Raw genomic sequence first — 24315 nt, forward strand, 5'->3', positions numbered from 1 at the left:
TTTTAATAGTGAAAGAAAAGACCTGTGAACCCAGAATTTTATATCCAGTAAAAATATTTTTCAAGAATTAAGGTGAAATAGACATTCTCAGATAAAGGAAAGTAAGAATTAGTTGTCAGTAGACCTGCTCTCAAAGATTCACTAAATGAAGCTCTTCAGACAGAATAAAAAAAATGATATCAGAAAGAAACTTATAACATCAAGAATGAAGGAAGAACAATAGAAATGTATATATCTATGTAAATACAGTAGTGTTCCTCTCTTGAGTTCTTTAAAATATATTTGACAGTTGAAAGCAAAAAAATATAATAATATTTGGTGGGGTTGCAATGCATGTACATATAATACACAAGACAACTACAACATAAGAGGGAGTGGGAAAAGAGACTCATATGGTGGTAAAGTGTAACAGTAATTAAATTATATCAGCACTATGAAGAGTTAGCCATGTATACTGTAATCCCTAGAGGAATCACTGAAAAATATAGAGATAGAATAAAAATACGATTAATAAATTAAAATGTTCAAAAAACTCAAAGGAAAACCAAAAAACAAACAAACAAAAGGATAAATAAAAGAGAGGGACAAAAACAAACAAAAAAATAGAGACAACAAGTAGAAAAAAATAATAAAATGGTAAGCCTAAATTTAAACGCATCGATGATTACATTAAATGTAAATTGTCTAGATACAAAGATTGTCAGAATGCATACGATATGGAGTTAAAGTCATTGGCTTAGATGAAGCTATTCTTGGAGAATATGCAGACCAAGAAAAGCAAAGGTTTCAGAACAGTACTGGCAACACAGATATTTAAGGGATAAATGGAGAGGAAAGAGAGTTTAAGTGAGGCTGAGAAAGAAATAGGGAATTCCCCATATTTTGTAGCTAAAGAAATTAAAGTTCAATGATTTAACTTACTAATATGCTTTTATTATAAGTCTATAAATCCTAGCTCTGAAGTTTTTAAATAATTGTAACCAAACTGAAACCAGAACCCATTTCTCAGAAGCTAGTGTTAGATTAAACCACAGGACTTCCATAACATAAGCAAGCCTTCCTTCCTCCCTTCCCTGACAGTAACAGGTGTCACATCCCCAGTTACATCCTTAAATCCCTACCTTCAGCCTCATCTATCACCCCTTCTTAAAGATCTGTTGCACTTTCCTTCCATTGCCACATTTTCTTTTGGGGGAAATGGTGTAAAAATAGTGCAGATCATAACCATGGTGTTGTACCTGGATGACGACTATTTTGACCAGGGATCAAACCGCAGGGCATAGAACAGTGGTCCCCAACCTTTTTGGCACCAGGGACCGGTGCTCCTACGAAAATCTAAGGCCTGAGGTGGAGCTGAGGCGGTGATGCTAGCACTGGGGAGAGGCTGCAAATACAGATGAAGCTTAGCTCCCTAGCCTGCCACTCACCTCCTTATGTGCAACCTGGTTCCTAACAGGCCACAGACCAGCACTGGTCTGTAGCCTAGGGGTTGGGGATCCCTGGTATAGAAGATAAAAGGAGTGGCTTCTGGGTTACAGAAACTAACATTGGTGATGTGGTTTGTGGCAGGAAACATAGCAAAATAAGTCCCTACCAATTGTAAAAGAAAAGTATCCCATTCTTAGAATCATGAAATTAAAAAAAAAAAAAACCAACAACAAAAAAACATTGCAGTGTTGTACTTTGCTTCCAATAGAAAATACTCTTCTAAAGGGTTCTGAGGGGCCAAATCCAGGTACAAATGGGCTTCTTCATGCCACGTGTTCATAATTTCTGAGTTTCCAATGATCACATAAGCAATTAAAGAAGATACTCCTAGTACCTCTCTCTCTAGGCCTTATCATTTAATAAAAATTTCAAGTAAAAGACATGAGCAGTGATAGGTAGGGGTTGACAAGTGGAGTGAATTGTTTTAATTATAAGGTGGAGTCACTTGAAAAGAACATGTTTCTCCACTGAATGCACAAGAGCACAGTCACTGATGCATCACTGGCACAAAGATAATCCAGCTTGCCTAAATTTGGCAACAAGAAATTAGAGGAAATTTTTATTTAAAAAAAATTATTTCATGTTTTCTAGTTCTCGAATGAGTTTTAGAATTAGCTCTGCTACAATTTTGGACATCCAAAGTCCAAACAATTTAAGACAGATTACTGCAAAGAAACAAATAAACATTTTTCAAACACTCTTCCTTTTTCATTCTCTTCTATAATTTGAAATTATTTTTATCAAAATTGTTGTGTACACCCTCCACTATCATCAATGAATATTTACAGAGCTGCCTCCCTCTGGAGCATAGAATAACTATCCATGGTTTTTCTCAACTATCTCTTTCAGCCTAGCATCCCTGCTAGTGTCTATCTGAATAAATGTACCTCATGTACTATCTTATTTTAAACTCCACATCCTCTGTGAAATGATAAATTTAATCTCTAAGTTTTTAACCCACTAACTCCATATATTTGGTGACACCTACTAGATGACAAAAAACCTACAAAACTCCTTCTGGGAAGAAGAAAAACATATGCCCTAAACGGATGACATTCCAGCGTGTACCATGTCAAAAGAAAGCTTTAGAGCAGGGCAAACACTTGTCTGTGACAATCCATTAGCAAGTTAGAATGCGGTGCTGAATCATTCACATATCTTCCATTTGAGAAACCAGCGGAAAAATAACTGTAAGTCTTGGGAAAGAAAAAGCAAAATAACAAGAAAAGCAATACAGAGTGGGATTAAATACACCAGCACTGCAATTTCATGCTGAGTTCACAGAACTATTTCAAGCAGCATTGCCTCACTCTGCTTTGACAACTCTGCAGGCTCCAAACACTAAATTATACATTTTAATTTGGTCTACGAAGTGACCTCCTTTGGTTGTGCACAGTATAAGAGCACTTTGTTTCCTGGGAAATCTTCATGTCTTCCATTTCCTCTGGCAAAGACCAGGCTAACATTCTCTCCAAGTGCTACAGCAATTTCTTCCCTCTTTTTGCAATAAGCAGCTACATGATTTCAGTCTACCCAAAATAGAAATATCTGTTGTATCTCATAATGGGAAATTATTGCTTTTTACTAAATGCTATTCAATACTCATATTTCACCAATGCCTAAAATAACATCCAAGAATTAGCTGCAGTCATTCTGTCTGCTTACTATAGATTTTCTAATTGATTTTGGCCCTAAAAGGCTAACGTGAAGCTTTATTTCCTCAGCCATTGGCACATTCATGCCCTATCTGACTCCATCTGAGCCCACTACTCCTAAGACATATTACTATAACTGCTATTATTAAACTGGAAGTTGTCTATTGTCCATTCAGATTCAGGCTCTACCCTTTTCTGTACACCACTCTCTAAGCATTAAAAAACTGAGTGTTATGAATTCAATCAACAAGCTCCCTTGAACTCTGGCTTCTACCAGCTTTAGCTATTGGGAAATACCAGCAGCAGATGGGAGGGCAAAATGGAAGAAGGGTCAGGATATTTATTCCCTGGCTCCTTCCTTCCAAGGCTATGGTTTTACAGTAGGTGTGTCCTCTAATGAAGACCACAGCTCCTCTTGGGTAGCCCTCCCCCAGCTACAGCTATTTCCTCTGAGTACCAGTTACTGCTTTCTCCAATTGCTTTGAATTCTGCCTCTCATGTTTGATCTTTAACAAGTAATGCCTGCTTGTCTTCTTATCATCCGTCTTAGAATGGAGTGTCTGAATAGAAGATATAAAAAACAAAGGTAGATCTGTAATACGTTTCTAGCTCTTTTTCTCCTGGAGAAATTTTTCTTCATAGAATTTACACATTGTAGGAGCAGAAATATAAGAGCAATAACTACTAAAATACAAATCAGAAAGAGACTCAATCTATAGGACACCAAGGAACAGATCAATAGAGGTCAAAGAAATGAGAGATCACATCATTTGCAAATGCAGAAGAAAGCATTTGAAATAGCTCCCTACTAAAGGGTAAGATCGACAGGGAGCAATTAAAGAAAGGGAATTCCAGGAGGAGAGACATTATATAAGACTGGGAAATCTGCAAACATGTACAAATGGGAAAATTACTCGCTTGGCCTATTTTTCATATATATGTTAGGAGAGGTGAGTCAAAAAGGGTAGAGTGATAACACCTTGTCGAAAGATTTGAAGGCATACTGGTGAGAAATTAACACTAGCTTCATAGACAAATGAGAAGCCATTGATGGGTTTTGATTAGGGAAGTATTATGTTCAGCGTTAAATTTAAGGAGGATGAACTTAGCAATAATGTCAGGACGGAATAGAGTAGAAAGAGACCAGACAGAGAGTCAAAAAAGGGGAGCTCAGGAAACATCAAATTCTGCACAGAGGCTGAAAGAAGAAACATATTAGAAGAGATTACGGGCAGAGTTTTAGATAGTAATTTTAGTACAGTAATAGAACACCAAAATATATTGCAAAGAACAGAGAGAAAGCTGATGCTTAAGAGAAGGAAACAAGAGTAATAATCTGTACAGGTAACAAGGCTTTGCCTTTGCTCTTACTTTTGTTTTGTTTTTTAAGACAAAGGAAACTTAAGCATATCTTTAGGTTGAGAAAGCAGAGATAGCAAAGAGAGAGATATTGGTGATACAAGTGAAGGATGGGATAAACATGGGACATAGATGAAGACAGGAACAAGAGGAAGGAAAAGACCTGAGATGAAAGACACATGGGGAGGGAAAGCGTTGACATTAGGAGGGTTGTTTCATGCTCAAGGACTAGGGCTAAGTAAAGGGGAGAAGATGATTAAGAGATAGAAGCAGTGAAATTGAGAGAGTTTAGGTATTATCACAATGATTTTTATTTTCTTTATAAAAACTCCATAATTGCATGGTTTTCTTTGCATTCGTACAGTGTCATAAAAAAGAAAGGACTAAGTCAGTCTATACTGCAGAAGCAAAATTTCTACCTTTGAAATCCTAATTTGACTATGAAACCACCAACACTCCAAGGCAGATCTTATAACAAACTAGCAAATCTCTAAGAATACAAAATAGAAGCCAAAGCTTAGTCAATAGAATTGTTTTTGGTCAATAAATTTCTAGCCAAAGTCACAGCTGGTTAACAAAAGATAAGAAAAAGGGCTCCTTTTTGTGTTTATTTTTTGACTCATAAACAAACCCAACCAGATACCCAGATATGCTATACGGTGTAAGCACTGAAGATTCTCTCAAAGACTTCAGAGAACCCTTTCTTCATCTCTCCCTTACCACTTCAAAGCTTCATTACATAAAGAGAAACAAATACTAGCATCCCACATGATCTCCATGAGAATATAAGATACTGAGATCCTCAACACATGTCCGGCTCATGTCACTATCTGGCTTATATCATCAACTGTGGGAAATACATGAGTATACTGAGGAAATTAACCCCTTCCCCATGATTTAAAAAAAAAAAAAATAGAAGAAGAAGAAGAAGAATCTGTAAATTTAAGATTCTTACTCACCAAATGCTCAAGATTCAACCATCAATGTTTGACTGCACAGCATCTCACAAAGGTGGGCTCGGTACATTCTTGCTAAGACAAAGACAGCATCCTTTTCAAAAATTAGGAGTATCTTTTTATATATGCAAACTCATTCTGTGGAGTTGCTTGTATGAGAACTTTAAATTGGGAACAACCATTGCATAAGTTAAGTCAAATTTGTATTTCCAAATTAAGAAAGCTGCTCTTGAACAATGACTTTCCAATTAGACAGAATAGAGGATTTAAATAGGCCTTTCTGTTCAACAGACCATCGCAGCCACATTTTATAGAGGATTAAGAACTCAGGCAGGAATGTTTTAAGGCCATTCTCTTGTTTAAAGATCTGCCACATAGCACAGCCCTCAAGGAGGAGGAAGGAACATGGAGACTCAGAGAGAGAAAGCTCCTCTGCCATTTCTCCCATTTCCCCTATAGCCCCTCTGTTGGAAGAAAACCTGTTTTAACTCTCACGTTATGTGTTTTACTTTCATAAAATGCTCCAAATGTCTTCATGCATCACGATAATATCACATTTCTGTAAAATTTCCATAAGAGAAGTTGTGTGGCTCAAACTTCCATTTGAGCCATATGACCACTCTGTGAGGAAGACATGACAGATGTCATTGTCACTGCACACAGAGAGGCTAAAGGAGACCAGAAAGTTTAGAGTGAGTTGCTCCCGGTCATACAACTAGTGGGCAAGACAAGTGGACCTCAAATCCAGATTTCTGGACTACTGGTTTGGTGCTCTTTTTATTATCCCACCATAGCTGAGAGCTATTTTTTTTTTTTTTTTTTTTAAAGAAAATACCATAAAAATTTTTTTGTTGGATAAAACTTTAAAGCAATGTAGTACTACACAGAGTGAGGCAAGTAGGCTCAAAGCCCACTCCTTGGTAAAGGTTTCTCACTTAAATGATTTTTAGAAGAGTTCTATGTCTAAGTAAATATTCAGAATCCCACAAGGGACTATAATTTATTGGCAATGGTTTTATAAAGTGTGTTTACTTCCTTTTTGCTTTGTTGCAAGAGACATTAGTATCAGAGTTTTACAAACTCTTACGTTTACCATGGGAATCAAAGAAGGCCATTACCCATCTTCACCTAGTGCCATTTCATAAAATCTGCCATAAGAGTTATTCTGAGATGTATTTTGCACAATACCGGTAATTCTAAATAGAGTAATGGCTAAATAGAGTAATGGCTAAACTTCCCAAGAAAGGAACAGGGTGACTGGCACTGCATTCCAGTCCAGTGTTCATGTCTGTTTCAGCAAAGATTGGTAGAATCACTACTGCTGTCCCACAGCTCATTTCCCTTAGTCGACTAATGAAGAGGAAGGAAGAAAACAATTTGGGGACAAATACTAAAAAATCCACGAATGTTAAAAATAGAAGTGTGGTAATAAAATAGATAGATTCATACTCGGTTAAGAAGGAAAAACGAAGAGGAAAGGAAGGAAGAGGAGGAGGATAGGGGAGGGGGAAGGGAATGGGGAAGAATTAGCCAACATTTTATGAGTTCTAAACCAGCACTAAGCCCTAGGCTAAGTGCTTCCTATGCCTCATTCATTTAATTCTCACAGACCTATAAGAGGAATACTAATAACTGTCCTATTTTACCCATGAGAACCATGTAAGCATAGAGAAGTTAAGTAACTTACCCAAAGTCACAAAGACATTAAGTCACAGAATTGGAAATTGAATCCAAGCCGTCTTTAAACATCTGCACGTAGAAGTTATGAAATATTGCATTTCTTAAAACTTCAGAGAAAGATAATGAATCTTTTATGAGAGACTTGCAGGAGATCTCTAACACCTCTACATAAGGATTATTTCTCTTCTCTTCAGAAAGAGATGGCTAACCGATTATGGCAATTTATATCATGATCTGTGTGCCCCTTAGTTAGAATATAAATTATCTATCTTGCAGCAAGGAAAAAGAGCATGCAATGTTTGCATGGAATTTCTCTCTGTCTTGAAAGTATGATAGTGCTGATGGTTTAATGTGTCTGTTAAGTCCTAGAGAAACGCCCTAGAGGAGGTAAGAAAATTAAAATTGGACATCCCCATTAAATTTGCCTCAAGCGAAGTAAGAGAATGATAACTGAATGTCAAGTTTCCACAGAAGGGGATGTAATGAAAAATGTCAGAGCACCTGCAGCCTTTGAAGCAGTCCTCCTGCGATCAGGAGCTTGGCTGTGGGTATGGACAGTTTGAACTATGTCTGCTCAAACATTCAAACCAATCTTTTCTTCAGCAGAAGGCTAGAAGCTGCAAAGGGAATATCTTAACACTATCTAACTAGTCCTCATCTTTTGACATCTGAATTTAAAAGAATTAACATCTCAGCCACAGAGGGTAATTATCTTACCCCTAATTGCAACAGTCTTAAGACAGATGCCTATATCACAGCAGCTAGAGTCAGACCCAAAGGACTAGCAAAGAAAACAGTACCATCTTGGGCTCAATACACATCTTCCCTTTAATAAAGTGAGCTGCTCTGAGAATTCCACATTTGATTACTACTCACAACTTCACCACTTTATGCAAAAATATCACGTCCACAATCCTTACATCTGTAAATGTCACAAGAAGGTGTCTAACCGTTCTTTCATACCATTTACATATAATTTTAGAAGCATTTCTAGATGATTCCACAAGTTCATTCTCAACGATCTATTAATTGATCTCAACTGAAAACAAAAACACAAAAAGCATATTTCTATATCAGAAGTCAAAAATTGCAGCTAACCAGATGGCAACCTTGAAAAGAATAAAAATGAAGACAAGTATACATTTAAGAAACTGATGAATAAGCCAAAGTTTTGAGGTATAGATGGTACCCTAGTTAATTTGTTATAGCAACTTCACTCTGCTTCTAGAAATCTCCTGGGATTCAAAACACATTCCCTAGCGCACCCCCCCGCCCCCCACCAAAAAAAAAATCCTTTAAAAAATATAAAACAATTTAATGAGAACATTTCTGAATTTGAGATTGCTAAAATCTTTAGGTAGATTGAAGAAATAATACATGCAATAAAAAATTAAAATTAAATTTTGAGACAAATGGCTGTTCTGATTCCTAACAAAAAGAGTGGTGGGTCTCTCCCCCTTATCGGCACACAAGGGAACCCCTGGGAACTAAATGACTCTGAGTACATTTCTGATGTTAGGAAGATTTTATGTCTTTGAAACTGTGGCAAGTTTCAAAGACAGTTTGAAATATAAGTAAATACCTAAGTATAGTAAATAGGTCTGCAGTGGAAGTTAGAATGCAGAATGAGAAGGAAACTAAGGCCTGGAATTCCATCGCTTTTTATAGCCTTTTATAAAAAAGTTGCAATTGGCACAAATTTCTGTCTCTTAAATTGCAAAGTAAATCTGTAAGGTTTTTTTTATTATTATTATTATCAGATTAAATAATAATGTTCTCTAAAGTAGACATGCATTTGCATGATGAATCAGTTCTCCCATTGGGAGGATTCTGTGTGATTAAGAGATCAGGATTTACCAAGAAAATCCTTCTTAAAGGGCTTGCCACCACAGGCGAAACATCCGTTTGACTGCACTGGAGGCCAATGCGAGCCAAATAAATTTACAGCATTTAAGTCATTCATCTAAAAAGCATGTTTTAGAGCATTATATATTTCAGTAAATACCAACATTTTATAATATAAATAACTCCAAGGCATGAAAATTTAATTTCACCAATGAGTCACGAAATTTAATTGTTAACAGAGGAAAAATTAACAATGGAGTTTTCTTAAATTTGATGTTGGGAGACAGGATGCAAGATTTATTCACTCTTTTTGTCAGTCTCAATTATCTTCACAAACCCAAATGTCACTAATATAACTGTAGTTATAGCTAGTTCTTCAATTCTACGGTGTTTCATTAAAATCAATACAATGAACACATTCACAAACGCAATTAGAAACTGCGTGTTAATATCACTAGCTGCCATTATAATATATGGCCATGTGTAGTGTGCAAACACAATCATCCAAATAGAAGGAGTGCATTATACATCTAAGGTACTCACAGATTTTAAAGTCTTAATGAAGATTTGATGCCATTACTAAGGTACAAAGAGGTGGAACATGTGGATTATGACTAAATGATCAACACACACACTAACTGGAGGTTCCATGGGGAACTTAATGGCCCACTGGTACACTGAGTAAAGTGGGAGAAGGATGGCAAGGCGAGGAAAGGCACAATACATGCTGTAAGAGTGTTATGCAGATCTGCGTACAGTGATGAACCACACTCAGCTGCACAACTATGTGCAACTTGTCACCAAGGGATGGGACAGAAAAGGGAAGAAGGAGAGGAGACTAACACTGGTTACATGGTTTCATCTTCAGTTGGAAATTCCACATTTGTTATCTTATTTAACTCCAGCAATTATCTTCCACCTCATAAAGTCATTATCTCCATTGTACATATCATAATAAAAAATTCACAAGAAGGGTTTGGCAGAGTTGAGCTTCAACACCTTCAGCCTAACCCCATAGTCAACAGTCCTCTCAGTACAGCACATTTGAGTAGATAGGGCTTGAAGATTGTCTCTCAGTACTCTAGCTTATCAGAAAGGGTTTAAAAATTTAAAAAGGAAAAGAAAAGGCAAATAATTTCAATAAGGCTGGAGAAAATATAAAGGATGGGGAATTAAAGAATGTTACTTTGAGGAGGAAGAGACTAGGGTGAGGGTGAGGAGTCATAACACTGAAATAATGCAGTAAGTATGAGGATGATCTTCCCACAGGTTTCCTGATAAAAGAACATCAGACGTCCCACAGGAAAATGATGGAGCAGCTGAAGAACATCAATCTAAAGTCGTTGTGCAGCACAGTGACCTTCCTGAGCCTAGCCTCGGATATCCAGTCCACCTCTTTGTGAAACTGATGGATGAAGAATCCTTCATGAGTTTATTATATGAGCAAATATACAGGGAGAAGTTTTTGTGCTAGAAGGACAGGAAAAAGGAAGGAGACCTATTTAGTTATAGAAATCTGAAGAGAGAGGGAAAATTGTGAGTTAGGGACAGGAGGAAAGAGAGATAACAATGAGGAGAATAGAGAGAAAGAGACAGTATCTGAGCCAAATAGAAGAAAGAAGGTAGGATATTTGTTTGTGTTCACAAAAGACTTTGTAAGACTATAAGACCAATCGCTGTTGCTTCAGGGCCAGGTGAGAGTGCACGGCCAAGGTTGGGGAAGGAGCTGTTCTTCCCCAAGCACCATCTCTTCCGGTGCCTAAAAACTCAAAAAGGCCATTACAACATCCTGCTATACTCAGCAGGGTATTGTTTTCATGGAGGGCACCAGCAGCAGAGAACAGGATAAGGCGCAATGAGGACAAGGCTGGACGACAGTGTGATTAGTCTGACTGTTGAGCACATATGAGGCTCTAGGAACTAACTGGGGAGGTTTTAAGAGGTGGGTGAAGTCCTATGTAAATAGTAAAGAAGTCAGTTTCACCAGAAAGAGTATTATTATTAATGTGGTCTCACTGGAACCCATAAACAAGTGATTTCTGGGTTATTAAGTTTATGCACAGTGAAGAAACAAGTGATACAAAAAAAGATATGAAAGAGAAGAATGATAAGTATGACTCCCGTCTGAAGGGAAAATCAAAGTTATCCAAATGGAATGGGTTTCTATGGAAGGCTTGCTATCGCTGGACATTTTCAAATGCATGCTGATGACTATTTGATGGAGATTCTGAGGAAATTAAATCATTATCTATCCAGTTCTACAGACCTATCAGACTTTCTTAATACCTACCACTCCCTCTCAGTTTCCAACCATTAAAGGCCCTGTTGCTTTTACTTCCATGAATGGCTAGGTGCTTGGATGAGCTGGCCTTCAGAATCACTTCCATCCTGAGCTGGCATTATTTTTTGTATATGATACAGTATTATTCCTCTTAGAAAGGCAAAGGATCTCTGCTTTCTTAAGCTATTTTCCATAATGTCCCACATCACTAAATTTTCATTTCAATTTAAAATAGTAAATCTCAATAACCATAACATTTTCTTGATTCAGTTACTTATGCCATTTAATTCCACAACACCCAGAATGAGATCCACTGATGTTTAAGGGTATCCAGCCCAATAGTAGCCACTAGAGTCTTGGGAACGAAGGATCAAATAAGCAAATACCATGTATTTCATGTTCCCAACTCCTGTACTATATGAACATTACTAATGACAAGGTCCCTGTGTGTGACTGACTTTCCCACATTTGGACTTACAGAATAGTTGAGCAATGAGAAATATTTCTACATTCCATTCTATAGTGTTTCCTAGAGCAAAGTCTGATGGTTCAATTGTATCATGGTTTCTGTTTCAAAATCTGGATGCTGACCAGTAGGACTAAACTGGGAGCCCATGACATTGAGGGGGACTTTCAGATGGAGAGTTTCATCTTACTACATATTTGCTTTAATTAATGAAACTAGATTCTTTTCAGAAAAAAAAAAAAAGAAATATTCTTTAAGGACTAGGGTCTCAAACATGGATAATTCCTAGGTTATTTCTTGGGAGAGAATTGACATTCTAGAAGAAAATCTTCTGTCTTCTAAGTGTTTTAACATGTATTTTCTCCTTTAATTACTTCTCTTTTGTGAAAAATTCAAGAAAGCAAGTAGTCTTTATTTCTTCACATCTCTTCCCCTTTCCTTTGTTTTGAAATAAAGGACTGAGTCCTCAAAAGTCAAGAACACTTGGCTTAGAAAACTTCACACAGTGCTGGCTGTATATCTGTGGGCCTGGGAACTGGAAACCAAAAAATAAGTATGGCTCCACTGAAGTCAAAATTTAGTATACATCAAAGCAAAATTTAGTATACATCAAAACTCTGAAAATACCTACCCCTCCATCTCCCACATACACACTTCGCAGCACTCTCCTATGGAAGTCAAAAGCGTCAAGAAATCTAACCCATTGATCGCTCCCCTCAAATGAGAGGTTCTGCCTCAGTTGGATTATTTATTTATTATTGTCAGAGTTGAACTGTGGCTACAACACCTCAAAATCCCACAATGTGTTATGCTGTTTGAAGGAATCTCATGTACACGATCTTATCTAAATAAGCAATTTATCTGAAAATTGTAGAAGACAAGATCCACAAGTGAGACACAGTAGACTTCGCTGAGGAAGGTTTGAGAGAAAAACTTAGGTAGTGTGCCACCAAAGCAAATGGCAAATTTTCCATTTAAAAATAATTCCTTGAGGGCCAACTATATGTCAGACATTTTTCTCCACACTATTCTAGATGGATAATTTGTCTCCAACCAGCCTCTTTGTGCTTCTTTTCCTCTCACTTGTAATGCATTCTCTTTCCTGTCCTTAAGAAAATTCACTTTCAAAATATGACCAGAAATAAATCATTTCGCTTTTGACTACATATGTCAGCCATCCCATGAGTATTTTCAGTCTCAGGATTATGTTGTCAAAGAGAATGACAGGCTGTGGAGCCAATTTAAAGAATTTCAGCTTCACTTACATAAAAGAGGTGTTGATATGGTCAGGGGTTTTCTAAGTGCTGACAAAATCTTAACGCTTCTGCCTGCAGCTAAGACATGACTTAGAAGGACCAAAGTGCTTCTAAGCTTTGGTTCTCAAGCAAAAGATGAAGGAATGGTCTACATCTTTAAATAGCTAAGGTAATGACTATTGTTTAGTGATCACTTGCCAGGTACTAGCCACTCTTCTTAGGGCTTTACTTGTTTTAACACTTTCATTTTCATATGCAAAAATGGCTGAAGTTGGTACTGGTATTATCCCATTCTACAATGTAGAAACTGAGGCACAGAGTGAATAACTAACTTGCTTAAGGTCTCACAGCTACTAAGGGACTGAGCTGGGGTTTGAACCCAGATGGTTTGTCCCAGAACCCTGACTCTGAAAATTCTTTAAAGTAGGGGTCCCCAACCCCTGGGCCACAGACAGCTAATGGTCCTGACCTGTTAGGAACTGAGCTGCAAAGCAGGACGTGAGCCATGGGGTGGGCCAGCGAGGGAAGCTTCACCTGTATTTGCAGCCGCTCCCCAGCGCTAGCATCACCACTTCAGCTCCACCTCAGATCCTCAGGCATTAGATTCTCATAGGAGCACTGGTCCCTGGGGCCAAACTGGTTGGGGACCACTAATTTACAGGACTGACTGGGGACAGTGAATCTCATTCAGAAGACAGACCCACTCATTTACTAATTCTTCTTCTTTAAGTCATAGAATATGGAACACTCACCCTGTGGTACAACTGGTCCAGGACTGACGAATCTTCATGTAAGCCAGTTTCCACCCAGGCAGCACAAACCGAGGAGAAAACAATGAATTCAGAGTAAGAAAGCTTGAGCTCAAGTCCAGCTCTACCAATTCCTAAGAGTGATCTGTTTGTAAGCTACTTAACCTATCTGCACCTCAGTGCCCTCATCTGTAAAACAGCTTTTTTCTCTCTCTTCCAATTCCATCATCCCTCCTGCAGAAGAATGGAGCCCATTCTCCAAATTACTTTTTACGTAGACGTTACATTCAAGGCACACATAGCATCAGACTTCTAGCGCCAAAAGATACTACAGGATGGTAAGGGAGGAAAGGAGGCAAGGGAAATGGCATAAGAAATTTACAAGGAGGGGGACAAAGCCAAACTTTCATCAGTAATGCAAGAACTAGAAGGAACACAAGCGACATGTTGAAAACAAGTAATGCTGAATGTAAAATTAACATAGGCAAAAAATAAATGAATTAATCAAGGCTTATTATTACGCCTCTATTGTAAAATAAAATTCATTGTTAGCTTAAGTGAGAGCCAGGACAGAGTGATCTGTCCACCTCAGAACATCTAAAGCCTATTTATACTCTGTGGTCCAAATCCTTTATGCGGCACTTAACGTGTACCATCTGAACAGGTGCTTTAATCACTCTCTCCTGGCCCATGCACAATGGCAAAAATTTTTAACTCAAGACCTTTCTCAGGCTATTACAGTCTAAAACAGCCTGTGATGTTTCTATGTCCTGTTCTGGGTCTCCAATCTGTTTGGCCTCCTCTGGCAGAATGTTTGGTTCACTCCTAACTGTGCCCATGAACTTAGACTTCAGATGTCCTTGGGTTCCGTGCCTCATAGTCTTGAGGGCCAGAGAGCTCCCTCCCTCCTTCCTTTTGGCACAGCTTTAAGGGCCTATACTGTCTAGGTTCAAATTTCCGCTCTTCCACTTAGCATAGGAACCTTAGCTAGCTCTATAATCTCTATGTGCCTCAATTTCTCATCTCTAAAATACAAGTAACAATGATACCTGATAGATCTATTGGCATTTAGAACATAGTGTGTGATACATAATAGGGGCTATAAAAGTAATTGCTATGATTAAGTATTTGAGACCAGCATTATCCAGGAATAGAATCCCAACACACTCTGCCTCCTTTTGTCAATTAATCTTTTGTGATGTATTTTTCTTATTTGATCGAAATGTCCATAAGGGGAGGGACTGTCATCATAATCATCTTTGTTTTCCCTACAGTACAGGCCTTAAAGATGACAAATATTCAGTAAAGAGTGGGCTAAAATATCATTATCTGAAGATATAAATCCAACCTGTGTCTCTGCTAAAAATTTGAGCATATTATTATTTGTAGTGGCATTAATGACAGACAATGGCTCCAATTTAATTTTCCAACAAACACAATAATTAAAGTAGACAAAAAAATCATAATCATGTCCATCATTAAAATGTGTATCAGGAAGAAAAAAGTATGAAAAATACAAAAACTCAGATTAGAGTAAAAGACTAGATTAATACCAAAATTTCCATTAAAGATCAGATTAAAATGGAAGTAGGGAATGTGAAAAGTGAAGAAAAGACAATTCGTTTGTTTTTTCAATGCTCCAGATACTAAACAATGTTGGCAGGGAGGGGAATGAATTTATGAAACCTTGATCAGTGCCTGAGAGAAAAATCAAAGGTATGATTTCAGAATTCCAACATAAACTGAAAATATATATTTTCCCTATTCTCTTTGCCCAAACTGTCCCAGAATATTTATGACTCAATATCTGGCTACCTTTGGGTATCTGCTCAAATGATGCCTCATTAAAAGACTTCTTGGTGACTTGAGAAGAAAGCATGTCTACGGCCAGTGTCACTCTCCAGCCTTCACCCTGGTGCAACTGTCTCCATGGAGCTGGTCGTGTGCCACATTACACATCTATAGGTTACCCAGTCTCTCCCCACACAGTGTAGGAAGCAACCACCATGAAAGGAGAAACTTTGTTCCCTGCCATGTCCTATGCTTGACAGGCTACCTAAAAGATCGTGGGTGATCAACAAAAGTCTGTCCAATGAGTCATTCATTTATTAACACAAGTATTAATAAATATGTATGTCAAGTGTTTAAAATAGTGCCTGGCACACACAGTGGGCCCAGTTAGCTATTTATACCGAGAGTAGAATAGTAATATTCCTTCCTCAATTCTTTTTGATGGTTTTGTAACAAAAATCTTCTGCCTTGGGGGACTTGAAAAAAGTGGGAAGAGTTAGATAAAGGGACGGGGGAGGCAGCTTTAAAATCTAAGAGTGAAGCTATTTACTTTATTGAGGGGGCAACTGGGAACTACAAAAGTGCTCTATACCACAGCATGGTCAAAGAGCAGGTTTTAGTATGACTGGGGAGGGGTGCTGACGATGTGAGGGGGGAAGCAAGGCTGGAACCCGGAAGCCGTGGATGAAGAGTGGGTTGGGGTGCAGCTTGTCAGCAAACAGAAGTGCACAGTATGGCAATGATTTAGTCCACCTTCTTACCTAGGCTGACCTTCACTTGGGCAGACTCCAGGCTTTGAGATGTCAAGAATGTGATGCCACCAGGCCTGTGTAGAAAAAAAAAGCATCTGGAACAATTTGCACATTGGGGGGCGTGTGTGTGTGTGTGTGTGTGTGTGTGTGTGTGTGTTACTACATTGCCTGTATATTTGGGGAGGCCAATTCTAAGGAACTTTCAGAAATAGTGCATCATGATGCTGACCCTTTTTCTTCTGCTGTAAGCCTAGGAAAGAGGATCCTGCATCTTTCACGAGACAACCATAATCTCTCACCCAAAAAACAGCATAGTACAGGGTGGCCAACCAGGCTGGCTTGCCAGAATGGAGAAGTATCTGGGATGCAAGCCTTTCAACACTGAAACCAACAAAGTCCTAAGCAAACCAGTACTGGTTGGCCCCTGCACCATCACAGTGCCTCCAAACGGGTCTGTGCTCGTTCACCTGTTGTATCACACTACAACCAAAGCAATTTTTTTCAAAACAAAAATCGGACCTTGTCACATCCTCACTAGTCACACATAGTCAAAATCCTTCAGTGGCAATCTTGCTCTTTCAACAGATTTCAGCCCTTAAAATGACCTGAAAGGCCCTCTGTGAGTAGAACTCTACCTGTTTTTCCAGCTTCATTTCTTACTAGGCCCCAGCAACAGTTGCCTTTCAGTGGCTCACGTGCAGGCCACTCCCTCCTGCCTTGAGGGCTCTGAAGATGTGGTTCCCTCTATACAGAATGTGACTGCCATCCCTCTTTCACAAAGCTAACTCATAATCATTTTTAATATCATAGTTCCATCACCATCACTTTTTCAGACAAGTCTTTCCTGATTTCAAATAGACAAATCCCCTCTTCAGTGCCCTTTTGGTGGCAGAGCCACTGCTATTGTTGCCCACCCATATCCTCTCGGCAGCCACCTCCACACACTGAGAGCTACTGAGAGCAAACACCTGTGACTTTCTGCCCGATGGTTTTGGTTTGCCCAAAGGAGCACCCTCACCTGCACGTGGGCTGGTACCAGAAGAGATTAGAGTGATAGGCAGGAGCTAGATCAGGTAGATTTTGGGGGCCATGATACAGAATCTAGATTTTATTCTAAGTCCAATGTGAAGCTATTTGAGAGTTTTTAGCTGAGGAAACATGATCTGATCACATTTTTAAAAGGTCACTTGGGCTGCTAGATGGAAAATAGACTGCGAAAGGGCAGGCAAGGAAGCAGAAAGAGAGAGAGAGAGAGAGAGCAGTAACCCAAATTATGACTCTAGAATGGGAATCATTGTGGAAGTATAGCTGAAATCATAATAAAAAGTAGCTATTTGTAGCACTGCATATAAAGCCTTCAAGTTTACAGTCAGCTCCAGACTAACAGCTCACCTGAGAAGGCCCTCTGAAGTCTGTTTCATTCAAAATGGTTCTTGGGAGGGGGTTAAAAATATTACTCTTTTCATGTATGAAATAGGGATAAATATACAGTACATAACTAGATATACAGTTTACCTAGTACTAACAATTCATGGGGGTGGGGGGGGGAGGGCAATTAGGGAAAAGTCTAAAGGAGAGGAACAATGAAAAAAAGGTTGAGAAGCACTGTTCCAGAATAGCAGACAGGCTGTAGGCTCCTTCTTAGGACCATTAGGTGCTCTTAAGCTGGCCTGGAATGGCCCCTGGTCTCCTGGGGACCAATAACCCTAAAACTGCCCTGTCACCTCATATTTCCTCAGAGCTGTACAGACACTGACTAATTCACCTTCTCAATGGGAAGATGGCACAGTAAGATATGACAGTCATTTGCAAGTCAGCCTCTCTAAACACAGATACTCCAGTGTGGACACTCTCAAGAAGAACAAGTGACGGGAGGACGTTTCAGCAGTTGCATAGGGTAAGGCAAATACTGTGCGTCTCAGCAGGATCTCTCGTCCTGTGTTTCATGTTTCTCTTTCTATCAAGACTCTTCCTACCCCTTACCTGATGAACCCCTACGCTTTCAGCAGAGCCCAAGTACAAACGTCTCCTTCCCCTTAGAAATCCAGGCGAGATATTCCTTTCTTTGAGTGTCCAGAGCACTTTGTAAAATTATATTAATGCCATTTATTTCTTGAGCACTTGGGGCAAGCATTCTGCTAAACATTTTACCTATATTTATTTCATATACTACTTCTACTATTAATTCCATTTTACAGATAGCAAACTGAGGCTTAGAGAAGTGACAGAGCTTGTTCAATGTCAAATAGCCAATAAATAGTAGAGATAGAGTCCCAAGCAGCCTCTTAACCTCTAGACTGTATGCACATTATTATATGACTCACCCCACTGTATTATAATCAGCAGTTCATGTGCCTCCTTCCTCTATTACTTCCAACATAAGTGACCCAGGTCAGATTTGTGAAACAAGAATGAGTTTTACAATCAAATCCTATTGTATAAGTTTGGGATATTACTTACTGAGACTCAGCTTCTTCTATAAAATGAATACAATAAATGCCTACTTAATAGGTTTGTGGAGATAAAATTAGACATAACTTTTAATGCACTTACCACAGTTTCTGGCGCATTAAGGCCCATTCGATTAAACAAATATTAATTGAGGGCTTATAAAATACCAGGCTGTAGGATGGGCACTGAGATAAAGACAATTAAACAGCTGTCATGGAGCTAACACACTAGGAAGTTAATATATTTTGGTTGCTCTCACTTCTTGAAGGCAGGGACTATGTGTTATTCAACAGTAAATTTTTAAACCTCGGTGATGCCTCAAAATAGGTACTCAAAAACTTTTTAGTGAATGAATAAAAATGGTTTATACAGTTTCAGAGCTCTATGTATTAGGGATTATGAATGACTGTGTCAAGTAAATGGGTTGATATTTATCAGTCAGTAAAATAACTAAAATAAAGCTCAAGAAATCACATACAGCATCTATACACATTAAATTCATTTAAGCATAGAGCTACTAATAAACAACTCTTAAAATTAATTTCTCAGAGCAAAATGGAGTACTGTAACTTGAACAATGTACAAATAATGATACACTTAATAATACCCAGGAGGTGGGGACATGAAGAGGGAAGTTACAAAAGTGTTACTCGTAAAAAAAAAACGTATACTGTCTAAAGAGGAAAATATTCATAAAACAGCTATATAATTAATGACAATGACTCAACCTCTTAATATTTTTCATGATTTTAAGCCATAGAGAGATTTTCTAAAAGAAAGAATATATCTTGAAATGAAGTAGTTACTAGGAGTTTGACTATTCTTTAGTTTCAATTCAGTTTAATTTCTTGAAAAATTTTTAAATGAATTATTTTTGTTATAAATAGCATCTCTATTCAATTTTATAAAAGTATTTCTATCTAAACATCTATCCAGCCTTAGATAATATCTAAAATGATGATGTTCATTTAAGGTTAACAATGGGAATTGTAGTATTTGAAATGCTTTTTAAAGGTTATTATTTTTGTAACTTTCTGCCATGTTTGAATTCTCGATAATCAACAAATATGATTTTTTAAAAGTGTGTACACTAAAAACAGAGGGAGAGAATATGCCAAGATGTAGTTAATTCTTCCTGGTGGAAATGTAGATCATTGTTATTTTCTACTTTGAACCTTTTTATATATTTTACATTTCCAAAAATGATTTTAAAGGGCTTTACATCATAGTCTACATTCAGTATTATGTTTCTTTCCTTTCCAGTTAGACTTTAAAAAATACATTTTTTTACTTATATTGCAAATGGTATCTTTAAAATGACTTGAGAATCTAATTTACAAAGCAGAAAAGACCAGATTCTTTTAATGTTCTTTATAAATGCCATCCACTTAAATAAATAGAGAGCTAATGAATGGCTATATATGCATGTTTACATTTTTAAAGGTTTTTACATGAAGAAGTGCGATTATGAAGGAGATTATAAAAAGCTTCATGACATCAGTCTGTGTCTGATGGAGTCTTTAAGACCAGGATTTCAAACTAAGTGGCTTTCCTTGTCCCTTCGTGTTTAAGACATGCTTATTGAATGTCAACATCTGCTTGCTGTGGTAAATGAAAACTAGAATAATCAAGTTATTGTCCTTTAGTTAAGAAAAAGAAGATGAAATATACAAATGGTTACATAGTTGTTAAAGGGACTAACTTATGTGAGATGTTTGGGGAATGGTAGATAAGATATATGAGCTACCTGTTTAGGTTTTGCAGAAGGTGCCATAGTAACATTTTTTTCATTTATAAAGGTTTGAGAAGTCTACAACCATACCACCCTGAACAAGCCCAATCCCGTCTGATCTCGGAAGCTAAGCAGGGTTGGACCTGATTAGTACTTGGATGGGAGACCACCGAGGAAGACCAGGTGCTGTAGGCATAAAAAATAAAAAATAAGGGATTGTAAGCTGACAAGGTCCTTGCAATCTGTGAGGTCAACCAAGGGTTGCCTTGCGAAAGAAAGAAAAGAAAGAAAGAAGGAAGGAAGGAAGGAAGGAGAGAGGGAGGGAAGGAAGAAAAGAAGGAAGGAAGGAAGGAAGGAAGGAAGGAAGGAAGGAAGGAAGGAAGGAAGGAAGGAAGGAAGGAAGGAAGGAAGGAAGGAAGGAAGGAAGGAAGGAAGGAAGATTTGAGAGAAATGTTTGAGAGAAAAGTTGGGATTCTCATTTATTCCTTAGAATAATTCAAGATATCTATTCAGTTTCAAGTAGCCTAGAATTCTAGGGACAATAGAATTCAGAATTCCTTAGGTTTTGTGTGATTATTTTACTATTACCCAAAGTTTTCTAGTCAGTGAGCCATCTAAATGTAAAACCTTTAATCATCATCAATTCCAATTCAAAGAATAGAAAACAAATTGCATTTTCTGTTGCATTGTGTCAAAATGTGGGTTGGTATTTTTCTAGCCTAGGAGTTAATAATATTCATAGGGAAGATACTGGAATCTTAGATTTAAAGAAAACTTAGAATATCCATTCCATTCCATCTCCTTCCCAAGGCGGGACTCTCTCCCTCATTGTAATCTTAGTGAATGGCCATCCAGTCTCATCTTGAACACTTTCATGGCAAGGTGTTCTCTGCCCCACAAGGAAACCTCATGGCATTCCAGACAGCCCTGAATGTAAAAAATTATCCCTTATTCTGAGCCAAAGTGATTTCCATTAATATCTTTTCACTGTTGTTTATTCTTACCTCCAGAGCTGCAGTGAGTAAATCCAACTCCTCTCCTAGCCAACAGTCCTTTAAACACCTTAAAGCCAGTCCTCTTTCCTGATACAGCCCCTCATCCTGAGTAAATCACCCTGGTCCCTTCAGCAAGCCCTCAAATGGAAGTGCTTCCATCCTCTAAAGCCTTATACGTCATCTGAATGTTTAGTGTGTATGGCTCTACTACAAAACAGTGCCCATGGATAAAAACAGCTCCTAAAGAATGCCAAAAGTTGTTCCAAGATCACAAACACAATTCTTGCAATAGTCACTTTAAATCATTAGATGGACACGTCTTAAATAGCTAGATTCTATCTTACTATCTCTTCACCTATCTTGAGTTTCAGTTTCCTCTTTGCCATGTTTTTTTGACTTTACAATTCTGAAAACCATTCTTAAATTACTTTTGTTTGCAAGCAACTGAAATTGATTTTGTCTTCCTTAACAAAAAGAGAAGCACCTCCAATTTCATGAAATTCATGGGCAATTTCAGGAAATCAGAGAAAGAGTTGAAAAGCCAAGAGCAGGAAGAACAGGAAGCAGAGCCTGCCAGTGGCCTCTGGAGCAAGGATCCTACTCCATCTCCCTGGGGCACTTCTCTTACTGTGACTTAATTCCAAGGATTCTTAGTCACTACAAACCTTCAATCCTAAATTCTAAGTCTTGGAGAAGAAAATCCAACTGACTCAGCTTGGGTGAGATAACTGTCCCTGGTTTAAGTAGCCCTGGCCAGGGACATAGTGGGGGTGATTTTCAGAAAAAGGAAAATGGTCGTGAACAAGGCAGATATCCAAAATTACTATTACTTCTAAAGGAAAGTAATATTCAGAAATATTAACCTATGTTTCTTATTATCTCTCCTTGTGTTTTTCCCTGTTGCCTAACCCCGCCAAAAGGCAGGTATTTGGAAATTGGTGTTCACTGCGCCAGGCAAGCTATGTAACAAGAATAAAAAAAGAAATAGCCTGAGAATATTTCTGAATTTTGTTTTCCAAAATCCTAAACTCTTAAAAGAACTCGGGTAATTTCTTGAGAGAAGTAAAAAGGAATTGAGATTTACGGACGTGAAGAATCTTGAAGAAACATGGAGCAATATCTCCCCAGGGCTGTTGGGAAAGGAGGGAGGTAGGTTCATGGATTTTGGAGGAGTGGGAAGCCAGGCTCTACTTCCTGGCAGTGTATCCAGAAAGGCCACAGGACCCAGAGCTGTGTGTACATCTAGGCAGAAGGAAGCCTAGGAAATGTCACCAAAAGATTTCTGTGGCCCAAGAATGACCTAGATATCTGCAATGAAGGGAACTATGTGAGTGGAAATCCTGGGTGCTACAGTGAAACCTGCATAATGAGATGCATTAATGACCATAGGGTCCCCACTCCCAATGCTGCTCTGTTATGCCAGCCCCCTGGCCTGGACACAACTCTGGGGAGTGGTGTAACTCTAAGAAGGACTGAGGGTAAGTCTTCTGCCTTCCCAGAAGGACGACGCTTGAAGCACAAATGAACATGGTTTGTAAACAAAATAAAGAAATTAGATATTTTTTACATACCTATCTTTGCAGATGGAGATTCTTATCCACTAGGCTTGAATGGAAAAAGGCACAAAATGAGAATTGAGTGGTTCTGCTTCCCCTCTCTCTGTGAATATGAACTCAACTTTTTCAAAAAACAGAATCTGTACATCATGCACTGATTGTCATGTAAAAAGCCCTCTTTTATAAAAATTGGCTTAGCAATTTTTTCCAAATCTTCTTCCTTCCTCTTCATGACCTTACTTTTCTTGATGCTATTTTCCTGAGTCTATGTCATATCTCTATATGTATAGTCTTAGACCATATACCCCTTCTCCTCTCTTCTGTGTATTTCTTCCTTCTTAGATGTGGTTCAAGAACAAGCCCGCTATTCAACCTCTTTAAAGTCTTCAGCTACCTCTCCCTTTGGCCTTGTCATTTGCCCAACTAGTGACTGTATTTTGTTTAACTTATTTAAATTTTTTATTTATTTTGGTAAGAACACTTAACACGGGATCTACCCATTTAACAAATTTTTAAGTGTACAATACAGTATTACTGACTATAGATACAGATTTTTGTTTATCTTAACAAATTCTACATTAGTGAAGATCCTAAATTTATCTAATGGTACTGCAATTTGGCAGCTATTGATGTTTCAACCAAAAAAAAAAGGACAAAGTCACCCAAAAAACTGAATCTGAGAGTTAACTATCCTTTCATTTTTGTAGTTGGCACGGCTGTTACTTCCCGAAGAGAAGTTGAGTGATGTAATGAACAAAGCCCAGGGAGTCGGGTGACCTGGATCTATTCTTGACTGTGCCACTGACCATGAGTGACCTTGGGCAAGTCACTTTTTATCTTCCCATCTCAGTTTTCTCCACTGTACAACTAGAAAAATATCTTGTCATCTACCTAGAGAATAATTTAGGTACAAGAATTATAGAGTAAGAAATAAAATAATGCTCCTTAAGAAAACGGTAAGTTTATTTTTTTAAATCTGCCACAGTTTTTCTTATGACAGTAGGGTTATCACGGAGTTTTAGTTCTTCAAATAATCATAAAAATTAGAATTAATCTATATTTTCAGAGCTTAAAAGAAATTGAGACCAGCTATGACAAATCAGAAAATGACCTTGACAAGAAGCCAATAGCCCCTATTACTTGTGATATGTTCTAGTCATAGTTGGTGGTTGAGTGGGTAAGAAAGAGTGGATTTGAAAGTCCGGTTGGTCTCCTTAGGTAGAAGATGCTACAACAGAAACAGAGATAAAAGGAGAAAGAGAGATTGGCAAATGCGAACAGGACAGCTGCCAAGTCTATAGAT

The 24315-nt window shown here is 38.1% G+C and overlaps 1 protein-coding gene and 1 pseudogene across 1 annotated transcript in view; one reads left to right on the forward strand and one right to left on the reverse strand.

Moving 5' to 3' along the window:
• FMN1 (formin 1) overlaps window positions 1–24315 on the reverse strand; it is a 370346-nt gene that overhangs the window by 339398 nt on the left and 6633 nt on the right. Inside the window, 2 exon segments of the mRNA XM_039843982.1 lie at window positions 13739–13770; window positions 16288–16352. The gene's annotated coding sequence lies outside the window, so the exon portion shown is untranslated.
• On the forward strand, window positions 20538–20656 carry LOC120587256 (uncharacterized; annotated as a pseudogene).

Source organism: Pteropus medius, unplaced genomic scaffold (assembly GCF_902729225.1).
Source record: "Pteropus medius unplaced genomic scaffold, Ma_sr-lr_union100, whole genome shotgun sequence".
Taxonomy (NCBI): domain Eukaryota; kingdom Metazoa; phylum Chordata; class Mammalia; order Chiroptera; family Pteropodidae; genus Pteropus; species Pteropus medius.